Raw genomic sequence first — 13,615 nt, forward strand, 5'->3', positions numbered from 1 at the left:
CACCTGCTAGTATTGTCACCACCTCCCAGCCGCTGGGCCACACCTGTAGCCTCCAGAAAGCTTATCAATGGGGTCAGGACCTTCTCAGTGGTTTTCAAGGTAACCACATGGTTTTCAGAGCCTCATCTCCAAATGAAGGCCAGGACACACACAATTAAATCAAGGTAGTTGAAAGGGAAAAAGGAGCTTTCAAATAAACATTTCTGAGATTCAAGTATGAGTCTTGCTTCACTGCGAATCACATACCCTATTAATTTAATTTTTTTTTTTTTTTTTTGAGACGGAGTCTCGCGCTGTGTCACCCAGGCTGGAGTGCAGTGGCGCGATCTCGGCTCACTGCAAGCCCCGCCTCCCAGGTTCACGCCATTCTCCTGCCTCAGCCTCCGAGTAGCTGGGACTACAGGCGCCCGCCACCACGCCCGGCTAGTTTTTTGTATTTTTAGTAGAGACGGGGTTTCACCATGTTAGCCAGGATGGTCTCGATCTCCTGACCTCGTGATCCACCCGCCTCGGCCTCCCAAAGTGCTGGGATTACAGGCTTGAGCCACCGCACCCGGCTACCCTATTGTAATACTAATCTTGAACAACATTTCTATTTGCATCATATGTTTTCTTGCTCACCAAAAGGGCGACACGTTACCAGTAGATACCTGGGGACGTGATTCAGTCTGAACTATAATTGAATCCCTGACATTATAAGGAACTTGGTGAGAATTTTCCTCTTGAAATCTATTTTTACAAAAGTGACTTATTGTGTACCTTGTATGTGGTGATAATGCACTAAGTAAGGGTAATGCCAGAGACCACAGCAAAAACTTAGATGATCTGTTTTTACACCAGATTTCTCCAAAGCAAGATCACCATCACATCACTGGGCTGCCGTTCACTCAGTAAGCCGCACAAATCTGAATTCAGCACAAAGCCTTCCCTCTTCGTGCTTCCCCCTGCCTCAAGCCTCAAGTTGAGCAGCTCCTAACTCAGCCCTCTCCCATTCCCTCTGTCCTCATCATGGCCCGTGGGTCCTTTCCCATCCTCCCCACAGCCTCTCCATGCAGAGTTTCTGAGGGGCCCTGAGTTACACTAAGCTTGAAACCTGCTGTGTGATGTGACAGAATTTCTTATGTATAATATAACATATGCATATGAGTGCAACGTGAATACCCCATAACCTGGTTCTTGATGTCTACCGTCAAACTTCCTGGAGGTAAGACTTTCCTAGCCTCTTAATACAGCTGTAAAAAAAAATTGCCAACATACCGGCTGGGCATGGTGGCTCACACCTGTAATCCCAGCCCTTCGGGAGGACAAGGCAGGCGGATCACCTGAGGTCAGGAGTTCGAGACCAGCCTGGCCAAGATGGCAAAACCCATCTCTACTACAAATACAAAAATTAGCTGGACATGGGTGGCGGGTGCCTGTAATCCCAGCTATGCAGGAAGCTGAGACAGAAGAATCGTTTAAACCAAGTGGGCGGTGGCTGCAGTGAGCCGAGATCACGCCACTGCATTCTAGCCTGAGCAACAGAGTGAGGCCTCATGTCAAAAATATATATATATTGCTAACATACAATTTCTCATTGTTATTTACCCTTCATTTGACATTGTATTCCATAGTCTCAACTTTATCTTTACAGCATTCATTCAAGAAAGGAAATGGGGATTGCATGAGGAAAAAGAGAGCAAAGGAAAAAATTTCAATAAAGGAAATCGTGTTCCCTTCCCCCCACCTCCAAAACAAAAATTCTGCTTTGCTGGAAAGTGGATCTAAAAGTGTTTTTGCTTTTCAAAACAGTTTTCTAAACACACACACACACGCGCGCGCACACACACACACACACAGAGTATTTCATGGCCTGCGCACCACTTCTTGCCTGCTGGCTCAAGGTCTAGCTTGTTTTTCCACCCCACAGTGTCAGGCAGGTCCAGCCCTCCTTTATGTCCTAGAGTTCGTGTTGGTGCCAGGCAGCTTCAGATTCTGTGCCCCGTTTGAAATCATTCACAAGATCTGAATTGTTAAAGAAAATATGCTGGCTTCTGAGTAATGCTAACCACTGGAAAATATTAGAAAACATTTCAAAATAAGAGAGTCCTTGGATCTGTTATTTATTTTTTATTGGAATTGAATTAAATTACTGGTCAGCATCACAAAAGTAAAAACCTCTGTCATTCACCATTATCTTTTCCCCCTTTAAGAATCAAAAGGAAGCCCCACGGCTGGGGGAAAAATCTTCCAGCTAAGTGAACCTCACTGTTTGTTCTACCTGGGCCTGACCTGCACAGTAACCAGAAGCTTTCTGGGCCTAGCAGTTTCAACCAAGTATTTCAGGAACCTGTGCTCACCCTTGGCAATAACAAGCCTCGGGTGATTTCAGCTGTCAAGTGTCTCTGATCCTCAGATTCTTACAAGGGAGCTTTGCAAAGCTTGTAGTCTCTGCTTCCTAATTTAATTTAAACTGCACTTGTGATAAAGAGGTAAGTGTGCGGCTTCTCCCTAATGCTACCACGAATTTCTGTATGACACAGATCCTCCTTGGGGCTGAGAGTGAAGTGCTGGGAGTCTAAAAAGAACCGTGCCCATCCCCTGTGTCCCATGGTGTCTCCAGGGAGCTGCCATCCTCCCAGCCCCCTCCCACCTGTCTCTTTTCTCCTCAGCCAGCCCCCAGCGTGGAGGTGCCCACTGCTCCCACAGTGTCTCTGCCAGACTCTTCCAGGGCCCACTGCAGAGCCAGGCACAGCTTCCCCAATCTCTCCTCATCCCTGCTGCCTCCAAAACAAACACACATTAGAAAAAGGACAAAGGAGTTTTGGTTATAGAAAGGTCAAAGAGTTTTAAAAATTACCGACATTGGGAAAATTACAAGGTTGCTAAAGAATCTGAAAAAACTACCAGCAGCGGTTCCCAGAGCCTGACCTCATTTATGTTTCAATGGAGACCGGGGTCAACTGCTCTGAATATTTCCCAAGCATTCTTATTAATCTTTTGTGTAGCTAGAGGTTGGTCTTGTGGGCACCTTCGCTGTTACCAAGCTGTGCCTAGCTCTTGGGTCCAGGCCCAATCCCTGACCCTTTAACGAAGAAGACACTTCTCCTTCTCCCCTACAAAGGCCTCTCCCTTGGGCTTTAGGCTACTTGTTTTGACCTTCAGTTTGCCACCAGGGTCCATCATGGAGGGCTCTTGGTTGAGGTCTTAGGAATCTGCCCTCCTACCCCTCCCCCACAAAGACATCCCCTCCGGGCCATTGTTCCCTTGCAGTTGTCTTCCGTGTTCCTCCCAGACAGCTCTGTGCCTCTGGCATACAGCACCATGCGGGTCTCTCTCATTGAATTAAAACTGGCCCAGTGAGGCAATACAACACAATGAGGAAAAGGTGTGTCTCGACGGGGTGCCATCCGGCAGGCAGCTTGAGCTCAGCAGTCCTCAGTCTTCTCAGCTGCAAAATGGGGTTGCTAATTGTGAAAGGGAAATTAAAAATTGGGATCACAATTCACTCTGCCAGAAGAAAAATTAAGCTGAAAGCTGAATCATGCAAGATGCGGCCTTTCCTTTTGTTCCTAAGCAGAGAGCTACAGATAAAAGCTTCAACCTCTCCACAGGTAAATTCTCCGTGTTCACCTTATGTTACATAAATTGCCAATTTACTGAGCACAATTTACTGAGTAGAGAGGAATACGTAACGACGATTGCCCTACCTGCCCCTTTTCTCTTTTCCGCTTTAAATATTGAAGCCCTCAAAATTCGTGATTGGAGAAAGGCACAGACCACAGATTGTTTCTGTGATTCCATGTTAATTGCTTCTGGGCACGTCCTTAACCTTGGGAAAATCAACTTCTAAATTGATTGAGACCTGTCTCCAAAATTTTTTGGTTTACATAATCCCACTTTATCATGCTACCGTGAGGATGACATTGGGCAATCGTAAGCCCCTGACCTGTACCTGGAATATGGTGATTGCTCAATAAACACTGGTTCTGATTATAATTTTTATTAATGTCTTTTTTAAAATCAATTTGCTCACTGATTTTTATTCTTTCTTTACTTAAAAAAAAAATAGACCACCTTTAGACTGCCTCCTTTCGTCAGGCACAATGTGAGGCACTGGGGTACAACGGGAAGTAACTGTCTCTGCCTTCCAGGAATTCTGCAGAGTGGTAAAGAGGACAAATACCAACAATTACAGAGCAATGAGCTAGGTCTTGCAATGGGAATATCCTGGGTCTCCTGTGGGAATGTTGGATGAGAAGCAACCAACTCTGCCTGAGGACTAGAACAGGGAGAGGCTGTGCAGAGAAGACCTCCTAGAGGAGCTGACGAGAGTCAGACTGAACAAGACCAGAAGGGAATTGCCATACCCAGAAGGAGGAAGGAAGGTCCTGCCTGGGGAAACCGAGGTACAGTCAGCAGGGATGGCTGGTCCTGCCCTCCATGGCCCTGGGCTGGTACAACAGTTGTTCTCATTTAATCTGTGGACCCAGTCTCCTTAGTAGCCATGCAGACTCAGTAGAGAACAACGTTCTGGAGCCTGCTTCTGTGAACATCCATCTCTCAGCTTCAAAGCTCTACCTCCAGACGAGCCTTCCTTCGCGGCACGGTGTTTCACCTGAGGAACATATTAATAATATGACTCGCACTGTTTGAGCGCTTTCCATGGGCTCCGCACGATCTGGGCCTTTCAAACATCATCTCATGCAGTCCTCTCAAAAGCTACCCTGTGTGGTCATCTTGTCCTGTGTCAAATCCCGGCTCCAAACAGTTTCTCCGTTGGCCCTTGGGCAAGTAACCTCACTTTGCCTCTGTTTCTTCATCTTCCAAAGGGGATGCCCAGCCCACCTCACAGGTTGACAAGGGGGCGATAGGAGTTAATATAAGCAGAGCCCTTAGAACAGTCACCAGCACATGGTAAGAACTCAGTAACTGCTATTCCTGTGCCACTGCATGTGCCTCTAGGGTTTTTTGCTTGTTTGAGATGGAGTCTCGCTCTGTCACCCAGGCTGGTGTGCAGTGGTGCGGTCTCGGCTCACTGCAACCTCCGACTCTTGGGTTCAACCAATCCTTCTGCCTCAGTCTCCCGAGTAGCTATAGGTGCCCACCACCACACTGGCCCAATTTTTGTATTTTTAGTACCGACAAGGTTTCACCATATTTGTCAAGCTGGTCCCGAACTCCTGACCTCAGGTGATCAGCCTGCCTCAGCCTCCCAAAGTGTTGAGATTACAGGCGTGAGCCACCACGCCTGGCCAAGTGCCTCTAGATTTTTGACCCATTTGCAGAGTAGTGGAAAGAGGCAAAGATTGACAACAGTTCGAAATTGGTTTTCTCTTGCTCTTAGGCACATAACTAATTTCCGTTTCCCACCTCCCATATGGCCATGCGCCTGAGTGTCAGCCAACGGAATAGGAGCTGTACTCCTTCCAGCCTGGCCTACAAATCCGGCCCCTGCATTCACCATCAGCTGTCTCATTCAGGCCAGTGGGAAGGGAGATGTGTTGAAGATGTGAATCCCAAAATGAAGGCATGGAGAAGGTCATCCTTCAGGCTTGTCCACTGCACAGTTCCGTTTTCTAAATAAGAAGCCTTCACACACTTGATGAGCAGCCTAGCCAGCTTCTACTAACACATGTGTGAGCTCAGGGAAGGGCCAGCCTTGCAGTGCACTGTGGGAGATACAGCTGTGGTCTGCCCAGCAGGTTCTACTTCCTCCTCCTCCTCCCAGTAAGAAACTCCCTCTCTTATGTGAGAATTTACAACATGATTTACTGTGGCTTAATTTCTGCACCACCAAGTCGGCAGGCAGTGCACACACAGCCCAGGCTCCGAGCCCTTGGCTGCATGATCAGTTCTGGGGCAGCCTCTTGACCCACAGTTATTGTGGCCTAATCAGTTATTGCCAAAGGGGTGAGGAGAAGTGGATCTCTCCTTTTGGGTGAGATTGCTGGCTTTAGAGGATGTAGATATCCTAGGGATCCTTTCAAAGAAAGAAGCCATCACAGGGGAAGCAGAGCCCATGTGGACGCCGATGTGTATGCCTTAGGGCGTCGTTTCAACTCCAGCATCCATTAACATTTGATTCACCTTCCTCAGTTACCTGGGTAATAAGCCTCCTTTGTGTTTAAGCTGATTAAAGCCAGTTTTCCCAACTTACCAGCTTTGCCCATTACCTCCAGTTCCCTGGACCTCAGCCCCGCTGCCTCTAACACCTGCCTTGAGAGCTGTCTTGATAATCTCATCTTCACATTACATAAATATTAAAATTCCTTAAATAATCAGTGACTGTAACAGGCATGGCTTCCACTGAGGGGAGAGGAGTATTAGTCACTCACATGTGGTCTCCATGGATAATACTCCTTCTTAGGAAGGGAGTCTTGCTATATACACTGGAACAAACAAGGTCCCATTAGCACCAACTCAGTAGAACTGCCCCTTTGTTTTATTGTGCTGAACTTTTGTCCTATTAAAGATTTTTAAAAGTAAATGGTGAATTTCAGGAGTTTGGAAATCTTTGCAAATTTCCTTCACAATGTGTTTCCTTGTACTAGAATTTAATTAATGATACTTTTATCTGTTTTTCATTTAAAGCAACATAGTTGCAACCCCAGAGATTTACAAAATCAGAAATATAAATTAATTCTTACCATCAGTTGTACAGACTATCCTCCCAGCCTTCGCTTTAGTCTTTTGATTAAATACAGGCTATCCCCAAATATTTGATGGGATAGTTCTGTAACGTGTATATTCCATTTGTATCTCAAACACTAGAATGCCAGGCTTGTATTTTTGAATTTTATTTTGGATTTTATTTTGAAATTCTTACTTGTATAAACCAATCCCTTATCAAAATAGAGAATTTTCAAAAGTTGCTTAACTTTGTCACTCTCGTCGCCTTTCATTCTGGTGAAAACCAGCCTGACCATTTTACATTCAGGTTTTCTTTCTCCATATTCATTTCCAGGCTCTGAGTTCATTATTCCAGTGAAACCATACTAAGGAAAAAAGACTTTTCTACCCTCCTCTCATCTGTTGAACTTTGGCTTCCTTCACTCTCCCTTGCTCTGCACACCCCAGCTCCTCCGAAATCAAATGTCAGGAGACTAACCCCGTGAAGAGTCTCTAAGAATGGAGTTCTCATCAATATTGTTCATGTTGCGGGGAGGGGTGGACTGGGAGTTCCTGTTTAAAGTATTCAGAATTTCTGCTGGGGATAATGACAAAGTTCTGGAAATCGTTGGTGATTACACAACATTGTGTATGTGGCTAATGCCAATGAATTGTACATTTTAAAATGGTTACATGGTAATTTTAAAATATATTTTATCACAATGAAAAAATCTTCATGCTTTCTGTCTTGTATATTTGTATACATTACTAAATCTAGTTGCATCACTCATATGGAGGGCAGCAGCTAAGAAGCCTGAAGAAGTCAGTTAAAATTGAACGGGTAAAGAAATTTTGTTTCTTAAAAAAATGCCCGACAGAACAAAGCATACGCACCCTTTGCTAACTGTCTTTGGGAAAAGGCTCTGTTCGCTCATGCGCAGAAGGAAGCCAGGCAGCGAGGATGTCGACAAGGGAAAGATGAATGACCCCCTGGAGACCGCAGGGTTTGTGTTCGAGTTTCCACCACCTTTTCATCCTTTTGTCCCCCTTCTGATTCACATGCAGATTAGCCCAGACCAACTCCTCTCTAAATACTCTTTTCACGCTGGTTGGAAGGTAGAAGGCTCAACTAAATATGCATGAGGTTTTTTCTCCCAGGTTTCTGATGCGCTCTTGTTGGGTGTTGAGGAATTACGTTAATGAATGCGTGCCTGCACACACCGACACAGAAACCAGGCACGCACATGCACACACACACGCGCATGCACACACACACACAAACACACACACAATCAGCTTTGTCAGATCCTCCTTCGGCACTCACCAAACAGTTCCCATGAAAAGGAAGAAAGGAGAGAGGGGGAGGAGGAGAGATTTAAAATCTGTTGCCAGGGGAGAAATAAATGGTACAGCTTGATACAAAGAAAAGAACAAAGTTTCATCTTTGCTTTCTGGAGTTGCAAATGTAACTCTTGTTTCCAGTCAGTCCCAGTGTAAAATAAGACAAGGCCATTGCAGAAGCAGAACTAGCTGGCCTGGCTCTTCCCAGTGGAGAAGAAAAAGTTAAGGATAGAGTTTAAATGTTGGAAATAAGTTGTAAATTTGAAAACAAAGAACTCATCAATAGTTTCTTTAAGCAGGGCTTTATGCAAATTCCTTCACCACAGATCGTGAGTCTGGATCCCAGAAGGAGTTATTAGGGTTTATATAATACTGCCCTTTACGCTGTCTTTTTTTTTTTCCCTGTCTCTTCTGTGGCTTTTAGATGCTGTTTTCATTAGGCTAGCTAAATTCCACTTTAAGATGAATTCACCCTAAATGTGTTTGCATGAAATTATATCGAGTTATGGCTTAGAGTGTAAATCATCTTTAATTATAGGTAATCTTTATGATATTTTAACAGATAGGATAATATATTAGCACACTGGAACTGAGGTGCAGACATATTAATGGCCTTAATATCACACTGCCAGAAACAGTCATCTTTCCAACCTTTAATCATCTCCCTCGCCTGCCCCTTCCTTTCTGTTCTTAGTGATCACAGAATGGCCAAGCAGCCCATCAGACCCTGGTCCGGAAGGACCTGGGGGCTCTGTCACTATCTTTCACACTTGTGTATCAGGACAGTAGGTTGAAAAGTGTATTTTTTCTGTGTGTGTGTTTCTAATGTAACCCATCAACGGATACTGGTTTTCATTTGTAGATTTTAATATACTAAAATATAAAGATTTTGTTATTTTCAAAAATTCCTTCTGGATTCAAGCAACAAATAATTAGCGTAATTCTCTTCATCCATCCTCACAGGGTACAAAAAGATGGGGAAATCCTGCTTCAGGCCCACACTGCTTCTCTAGCTGAAGGGACGCAAAGCAGAAACAAATCTCCAACTTCCCTGAAGCATTCGGAAGGCTTCCCTGTGCATTTTGTGACAGACTGAAAATTAGTTGTTGATAGTATTTCTTTCACATGAAAGCACAGAACATACTCTATTTTCCATCCCAGCCCCCACCCCAAACAGAATCTGGTTATTTGAAGTCTACATAAATAACCAACCCTGGTCTATTGTTGTAATCAGCATTACACATTCTTAGCTTATAACCAGGGTGTCTTTCTGTTTCATCAATAAAAACTAAGACGGAAAGTTCACGCGGAAAGCGTTCAGTCTTTCATCTGCTACACTGACAAGAAATTATCATACTCAGCATTATTTCCTAGTCATTTATTACTGACTTGTCTGAATGAATAGGTACCTGGCTCTATCTAAGTTTAAAGAAAACTGTATCTACGTTTTTTAAAGAAAAATTTAGTGAAAGAGTTCAAAAAATTGTTCCAGATTCCTCCTGGGGGAGGAAGTGCATTGCTTGGAAGCTATTTCAGAAGGGCGTTTTGTAGAAAACCCTGGGAATCAGTGTGGGTATTCAGCAAATATTTTTGAGTGAATGTTGGATGGCTTTGACCAAGTAAATTAAATGCACACGAAATGCACACGCACACACTTAGTCATCATTTTATGCGTAAATAAATACCTATACATAAACAGAACTATTACCTCTACTGATGGTGGATTACTGAACTCAGCTGTGTCCCACACTTCAAATGGGTCCCGGTCTCTGGGGAGGCATTGCTGCCTGGTGTGAAGGGACCACCCCACATCCATCGCCAGGTCTAGACAGAGACTGGCTCCCTCCCGGCTGACACTCAACAGAAAACGGTGGAGCTGGCCTTTTAACCGTGCCCAGTGGATGGTCCTGATCTGCGTGGAGTAAGCTGAGGGTCTCCAAGAAGGGTTTCTTTGCTAAAAATATGTTCCGAGCCAGTGGACTTTACTTCTTTTAACAAAAATATTAGTCATGGAAATTTTAAGAAGAAAATTAAAGTTTAATTTTGCTGAGTTAAAGTTACTAACCTTTAATATATAGATAATATATCTATATGTATATATAGATAATATATCTATATGTATATATAGATAATATATCTATATGTATATATAGATATATATATCTTCTGGGTAAATGGCATTATCAAGTGCTAACCTCTGACTAAAATTAGCATGTTGGAATAACCTGAGCAGGAAAGAAAAAAGAAGGCTATTTTTTGTTTTTCATTTTTGTTTGTTTGTTTGTTTTTGAGACAGTCTTGCCCTGTTCTCCAGACTGGAGTGCAGTGGCGCAATCATGGTTTACTGCAGCCGCTGCCTCCCAGGCTCAGGTGATCCTCCTGCAGGCACACATCACCAAACCTGGCTAATTTTTGTAGAGTCGCAGTTTTGCCATGTTGCCCAGGCTGGTCTGGAACTCCTGAGGTCAAGCGACCTGCCTGCCTTGGCCTCCCAAAGTGCCGGAATTACAGGCGTGAGCCACCGCGCCCGGCCCAGCTCTATTTTAAAACACAGAATCCACAAAGGAAGGAAAAGGTCAGGCCCTTGCAACAGTGTTCTGTGGAGGCACACACTAGAATGTACTGGAATAGGGTTCCCTGAAAGCCAAAATACAGGTTTTTTTTGAAGGGGTGCGGAGGTGTGAGGTAGCACACAAGAGAAAGGACCAGCAGGACAGAGGGAGCTGGGGACAAACATTGTTCAGTGTCGAAGTTTATCCAGGAAAATGAAACTAACACAAAAACTTTTTTTTTTACATATATAATTGAAAAGTATGTTTTAATTATATTATCCATGGTTAACAAGGAGAGGAAACAGACATTCTCATATACTGATGATAATACTATAAATTGATAGAAGGTTTCTGCAAGGCAGTTTGGTAATAGTTATCAAGAGATTTAGGTTGTGTTGGGGGGCTATAATTTCACTTCTGGGAATTTATTTTGTAGAAATAATCATGAAAGGGTAAAGTTATAGCAATATTTTTATTTTAAATATAAAAATGTAGAATTTTTATTTATTAATGTTATTTCATTTTATTTTGCTTAGCTATAATTTCTATAATGAATTGATTATGTGATGAGACATCAGCAATAATATTTGTTAAGAAACAAAGTGTGCCCATGGTCAGTGGGCTCCTTTGGTGTTTGTTGATTGAAAATTTCCCTCCCAGGACCTTCATGGACACTACTCCGGTGCCACAGAAATCCATCCAAGGATGGCCGTAAATCCCGTGTGCGAATACTGTGAAAACACTGTCTCCCCTGACACCAAAACAAAACGTGAGAATTTCAGTGAAATAGTCATGCATTGAGTAAAGCACACAAAATCTGAAAGTTTTCATAAATTCAAATACATCTTTCAGAAACCAGTATACAAATGGTTTCCCATTTACCTTTATAAGCACAACTAAATACACACAAAATATAAGCAACATTTAGCATTTTCACTCTATAACTGGGAGACTTCATCTTTTATCTAACCACTCTTTTCTAATACAGCATCATTACCATGGAGTTTCATGTAAGTGGAAAAGCTTTGCAGAACCTCTTCTCAAACCAGAACCTATCCGAATCTGTATTAAAATAGCATTTTCATTAGCATTTCTTTTCATTAAAATGAAAATATCTATATGACGTCTTAACTCAAAACTGAAATATTAAAAGTGACCGTTTTGCATTGTCTCTTTCTCACAAAGCTTTATCTTATGGCATGATTTTTGCTCCTCAGACATTTTCAAATATTTGATCTCTGAAGTTTTCGCCCAACTCACTGCAAAGTTTAAAAATACTGCCTATTACATAGTGATTACACATGGTTCTCAAACATGATAGGAACTGGCAGACCAGCCCCCAGCTGTTTCCGTGGAGACACTGGGAGTGGCGGTTACACATTGTGAGATTTCTCCAGCCTGAAACTGTTACTGCCTTACACTGAGACATACATGTTTCACAGCTAAGCCTGAATCCAAAATGAAATTAAAAGTTTACTGGCTAAGCGCCAAATTCAAAACTACCCTGACCTGTCTTCCTCTGTTCTCTGACAGTGTGTACGTGTACAAGCTCATCTGAAAAGAGTTGGCTTGTAAACAGGGGAGAAGCTATCCAAGAAGTATTCTCACAATGAAATAATCATTTTATTTTGTCCATGCTGACAAACAACCAGTCAGTTCAGCAGGAGGAAACAAACAAACAAACAAACATTTTCATTTCCAAATTTGTAATGAGTTCACTTAATTATTTTTGAGTCTACATAGTTGAATCTTAAATGTGAATTTTCATAACCTAAAGGAGTCCCACTGAGTGATGTTTTACGTTACAATCATTTTACTGTAATCAATATTTAAGCGTATGGTAAATGCAGCTAATATTGTGTCATAAACACTTCAAGTGAGTCACAGAACTCATTTCACCTGGAGGCTATGGCAGATTCCTGGGCTTCCGCATTCCCTCCCTGACTCCTACAGTGGCCGCCAGTCCACCTTTAATAGTTTTGTGTGTGTCACTCCCTAAAACAACAACAACAAAAATGCAACTTGAAAACCACAGATCCATTCTAGCCTTTTACTCAGTTCACCCCTGTACAGCATTGCACAAAGACTTGGAAACCAGCACAGGTCACATTTGGAGACTACCAACCTTGGCTACTTGCCTTCAAGGAGCATTTATGTCGTTTAAAGAGTTGCTGTACTTTAGCTTAGTGGCAGCCTTCTTTCCACCATTTCAGTATCTGCCATCAATTTTTCCGTAAAAAAACGAGTGCCAGATCTTGGCTTTTCTTGACTGTTTAAACTTATTGATAGCAAGGAAGAAAATGAGGAGTAAGACTTACATAACCTTACATTTTAAGGATAATTCATCTATAAAATCATTCAGTTTCCCCGAACTATGTGAATGGAATTTGTTTGCATAAATGGAATTCCACCAAAGGCTTCTAAACTATGAACTAATTACATGGTCTAATTCTGGAGCTTTCCCAAAATTAATCTTTGCATTAGTTATCTTTCGCTCTCTTTTTATGTGTCATCTTGCTTTTTCACATTCCATTAGGTATCAAAACCAAGAGAGACAAAGTACAAGCTATTTATGTTTTATCAAGTCTCAAGATAATGGAAAATATTTTATACCAGTTAGTACTGCAGAGGAGCCAGGTGATTCCTATACCAATATCTTGGCAGGATGCGAAAGAACAAATAATTACGGGCGATACCTTAAAACACTTATTAAACATAATCTTGAGAAGGATAGTGATTTCAATAAATTTTATTTTTATTCTTTTTTTTTTTTTTTTTTTTTTTGAGACAGAGTCTCGCTCTGTCACACAGGCTGGAGTGCAGTAGCACGGTCTCGGCTCACTGCAACCTCCGCCTTCTGGGTTCAAGCGATTCTTTTGCATCAGCCTCCTGAGTAGCTGGGGCTACAGGTGCCCACCACCACACCTGGCTAATTTTTGTATTTTTAGTAGAGACGGGGTTTCACCATATTGTCCAGGCTGGTCTCAAATTCCTGAGCTTGTGATCCACCTGCCTCGGCCTCCCAAAGTGCTGGGATTACAGGCATGAGCCACCACGCCTGGCCTTTATTTTTATTCTCAATTGAAATGAACCTCTGTGTGCACACGTGTCTATGTGTGTTTGTGTGTGTG

Source organism: Theropithecus gelada, chromosome 4, assembly GCF_003255815.1.
Source record: "Theropithecus gelada isolate Dixy chromosome 4, Tgel_1.0, whole genome shotgun sequence".
Classification (NCBI taxonomy): Eukaryota; Metazoa; Chordata; class Mammalia; order Primates; family Cercopithecidae; genus Theropithecus; species Theropithecus gelada.